Source organism: Electrophorus electricus, unplaced genomic scaffold, assembly GCF_041902795.1.
Source record: "Electrophorus electricus isolate QZ-2024a unplaced genomic scaffold, ASM4190279v1 Scaffold64, whole genome shotgun sequence".
In the NCBI taxonomy this organism is placed as follows: domain Eukaryota; kingdom Metazoa; phylum Chordata; class Actinopteri; order Gymnotiformes; family Gymnotidae; genus Electrophorus; species Electrophorus electricus.
Window position 1 is genome coordinate 145,533 of NW_027658781.1, and position 4,874 is coordinate 150,406.

At 39.3% G+C, this 4,874-nt stretch overlaps 1 long non-coding RNA gene across 1 annotated transcript; it reads right to left on the reverse strand.

The window, feature by feature from the left end:
• Positions 1-1,369: 1,369 nt before the first annotated feature.
• On the reverse strand, positions 1,370-2,807 carry LOC145656225 (uncharacterized). Its single transcript, XR_014121891.1, has 3 exons — positions 2,731-2,807; positions 2,252-2,374; positions 1,370-2,131 (listed from the first exon to the last, which is right to left on the reverse strand). It is a non-coding gene; the product is annotated as an uncharacterized LOC145656225 (long non-coding RNA).
• Between the last annotated feature and the right edge of the window lie 2,067 nt (positions 2,808-4,874).

The following is a 4,874-nucleotide window of genomic DNA, read 5'->3' on the forward strand; positions in this document are numbered from 1 at the left end:
AACCACAAGTGGACACTTCTTACTGAATAACTAAGGTGACAGAAGCAGTGCTATTAAAAAGACCAGAATGCTACATCAAGTAAGTGTCCCCAGAAATCTCATCTTCAATTTTGGGTTTAATTAAAGTGGAGTAAATGTTACATTTTATTCTAGAAACCAAGATGAGGATATTTGCATAAATGGAGCTGTACTTGCAGTGTTACCGTGGTAGCCAGTTTCTCAAAAGTTATCAATGCACAAGGGCCACAAGAACAATATTTGTTCTATACCTGTCTATAATACAGCATCCAAGCTTAGATAGAGAGTTTAATTGAGTAAAGCTCACAGAGTTTGTACCACCTTTTTGCAGCATTAAGAGCTTTTCAACTGTTCAGACCTTGTTCTCACAGAAACCACAGGAATATATGCATTGCACTCCACCACCATGATATGGTATCCTGCAGTGTCATCTATGTAAGTGGAAAGAGACCAGGCGGTGCCTACCAATAACTTTGGTTGAGAGTGAAAGGCATGAAGCACTGCTGTGTGATAGAGCCACCCCAGTCTCAGTGAGCAAGACACATTATTTTACCAGTTCTCTAAACCTGAACACTTGTAGCCTTCCATCTAGTTACTTTTGCCCATGGCATCCATCAGTAAAGTGGAGCTATTAATGTGGAGAAACATGGAGCTTTGTGACTCCTAAAAGCATTCGGTCAGAATTTGGGGATGACACCGTAGCCGGCAATGGACCGCCTACCTAGCAAGAATGCCTTTTTCAAAAGATTGGTTTGTGGGCTACAAATGGCATAATGAGCATCTCTGGGCATTAAACAGCATTAAAGGGGCAGTTATGGCATTAACCCACATTTAAAGATGCGATTTAAACTCTGCACCAGACACTGTGAGACAACAGAGACTGTGACTTTCAATAGCTCCCTTCACCCTGGACCTGGATGTGTGATGTATGGAATGGACAGGTTAGGTGCCTTTGTGATTTATGAGCACAGGTAACTGCAGTAATGCAGCAATAAAACTGTTTCAGAATTGTCGGCTTTACTAAAATTGGCAATGTCAACAAGACTGCTAAATTATTTAGCCAGAATTAATCAAATTCTGCTAATGGTCATAGTCCTGTGATATGTTCTTAGCAGGGAAGTGTTTGAATAACAAAAAGTTTTACGTTTCTGAGCATTAGTCCAGGGTTGCAGTGATGATGGTCTAAAGTGAAGGTTGTTATGTTTTAATATGATATGCAATTTTAGTTGTTGTTTTTTTTCTTCTTCTGATATTCTACTATTATCATAAAATAAAGAAATGTGGCACTCTGATGGCTGAAAGCTGAGATGAGTAATTAAACAATTTCCTGCATTTATTCTGAAGCGTGACAGCATGGCACACAGCGAGTTAAAGAGTGTGTGATCGTTTTGGACCCATCTTACCACAGACTGCCTAGAGACACAGAATCAGATGCCAGATGGAGAATCAATAGCAATGTTCTCAATTACAGGAACACTGAAAAGCCTCATGTGCTCAAGCGAGTTATTTAAACCATATATGTGGACACAGGTCTGAGAGAGAGAGAGAGAGAGAGAGAGAGAGAGAGAGAGAGAGAGAGAGAGAGAGAGAGAACAAAGAAAGAAAGAAAAAGAGAGAAGGAAAACGTATGTAATGCAGCATGTTACAATCCTTCAACCAAATAAATTCAAATCAATCCAAACCAAATGAAATCAAAATTGGCATATCACATTCATTACTGGAAAATAATTCTGGAACCTTCAAGGTAATAACTAAAGTCAAAAACACAGAGTGTGCAAAAGGATGAGGGAGACAGAAGGAGGAAACTACAAACATGCACGCCTGCGCGCACACACACACACACACACACACACACACACACACTCTCTCTCACACACACACACACACGCAGGGAGAGGACAGGAGCAGGCCTGCGGAAGGAGGAGCAGGCAAACAGTTCATCGGTTCCCACTTCATCAGACTGCAATTTATTTCTTCACATGGAAATCACAGCTCTCTCCATGAGGGTAAAACATTTTTTGGCAGCTTCAGTGCAAATGACGGCTTGTCATGCAGTAGGGTCATGATCTGTGCATCCAGGCTCCTATTCACACTGTGCTGCTGCGTGAGCATCCTGTGGAATGGACAGAGTAGGATGGGGTCGTTCTCTTTTTTTATGATGTGCTAGGTCAATTTCAGCATGTCTCTAATCCTATGAAACACTGATATCATGGACCAGTATTCAATTACATACTGTGGAGTTTAGATAACGAATGGTCCAACAGATAGATGGAAGGTTAATGTTTCATTGTGTTCATATCATAAACTCTGGATTCTTGGAATGAGAGAGAAAATCCCCAGAAGAAGTATCCGTGACCTTCATACAGAACAAAAACAGACATGGGGAAATAAAAACCCACATTTGGAACTGAAAACTCAGCTTTTGGGAATGAAAAACCTGTTAATGACATGTTTATTTCCAATAAATTCTTCAGTCATTGTCCTGCATGCTTTGACCATTTCATATTCCACACCAAGTCCAAACATTTCACAGCAGGGTCACGAATATTCAAACAACATGAACAATGTATCTTAGCAATGTGTTGAAAGTAGAAGAAACAGACAGAGCTGTGAACTGCGCACTGATTCAAAACATGAGACCATTTACATGAATTGTAAAATTACCAGTGAAAAGAGGCTATTGCAAATCTAGAATTGTAATAAAATAAATACCCTCCTGACTGAATTCTCCTTTTGATCAGTCAGTACGTAAATTTCACAGAACGTGCGCATGAGAAGCTCTGAATCCGACACATGCTCTGAACATGCAGCATACTTTCCTTTCCTTTCACTTTTCGGTAAATTATTGATTTTCTACATCACGTGCATGAGGGCTTGAGCTAAAGTCCAATCTCACTATCCAGTGAGATGGGTGTTTAATTCAGTTGCTCATGTGCACTTGAGAAATAGAAGCTTATCTGGACGGACTTGTATGATGCCATTTTGGCCCTGGTTTATGGAACACAGCAAAGCTGCTCACACTGAATTAACTCTGGTAGTGTACAACAGTGCCAGCTGCACATTTTTGTACTTTCCTCACTCTAACACACCTAATTCATGAGATAGTGCTTTACAGAGAGAGGCTAGAAAACATCTGGTGTAGTACAAATATAGAACAATTGACCCTGATATGTTCAAAACTGCATATACTGTTTTATTTAAGAAGTCAGTATTAGAGAATGTTTGTCAAATTGAGTTTCCTGTGAGTAGACTCTTGCTCTTTATCACAGTAGGCAAAATACTGAGGTAACAGTATAAAAATAATGCTTTCCTTGAATAATTGAAGGCCAGAAAATGAATCCTTCAGCATCATCAGAATCATGGATTGGTTAAGGAGAGTTACTTCCAATGGTGTCAGTCAGCACTGTACACTACTACAATAATAATAACATATATTAAGTTAAAGCTGCTATAGCATTATTGTCTGCCAATGTGTGTGAGTGTGAGTGTGTGTGTGAGTGTGTGTGTGTGTGTGTGTGGGGGGGGGGGGGTTGGGGAATGTGTGTGTGTGTGTGTGTGTGTGTGTGTGTGTGTGTGTCTGCGATTTGTATAAAAATGAGCTCTTTTGGATGTTCTACTCAGGTCATTGAATGACAGATGAGTTTAATCTGAGGGGTCACCCTGGTCACTGAATAGTGATGGAGGCACAGGAATTGTTAACCTTTTTAAAAGTAGCATGATTTAAAATTATGTGTGTGCGCACACACGCAATGTGTAAATTTATAATCTCAGTATAATAGTACAGAATGATATGTATATATGCATAATGAAAATTACATTAGCATGCAGTCATGTGACAGTTATCTAATTTAACATGTTTAAAGTTTTTGTTTCTAAGTGAATGGAATTTCTACTGCAGATCAATTGGTTAAAACAATTCCCAGTGCTCCTCCCCTTCTCTCTTTCATCATCCCATCATTGCTCCCACCTTTAAGCTGCCTTCTATGTCTTCTTTAAGCAAACAATCCTTTTATTAAAAATGAGATTCTGCAAGCACAGTGTTTGTAACAAAAGCCAAGTGCCTGGTTAATAATGTAGGTGGTGGCCTGTGTGTTATTGGAAACACAATGATTGGATATTACATCCAGTGGAGGAAATGTCAGGGTCCAGGTTTGCTCTGCAAGGTGTGTGACCCCAGTTATTAGCAACAGCTGCACCAAATGGGACAAATGTCACTGACTAGGGAATAGGAGTGCAGGGAGCTGGTGGAGGACAGGTAAAGAGGAGGGTCAGCATTGGTCCTGACACTAATGGAAGCATCAAATCTCACCTGTCATAATGAGGGGTCATTGATGAGGAGCCAAGAGAGGAAGCCGTTGTGCATTGACTTTTTCCCAACTGACCTCAAGCACAGGCATGAATGATTATCAACCTCAGTGTGAGATATTCACTAAATCACACCAATAATCCATACTGTTTCAGTAATTAACAGATTCTCCATGATTTTCACCACCATACAACTGGAAATATATAGTGCTTTCTTATTATTTATTATTGTAATTGAAAAGACATATTAGACTTACCTGTCATATTAAAGAATGATCACCTAATGAACTGAAGGATAATTTCACAAGGAACATATATTAGAATATCTTATTCATTCAGATCATGCCAGATTATTCTTTACAATGACCAGAGGATATCCTTAAGAATAGATTTATTGTGCTCAGTTTGATAATCAGAGTCTCTTCCTGTTTCAAATGAAGACTGAGGACTTATCTCTTTGGAAAGCACTTTAATTAAACCTAATTAGGCACTTGAAAGAAGATCTTATATTTCCACTTGACCTTGTTTATTATGTACTCTTGGATTGTTTT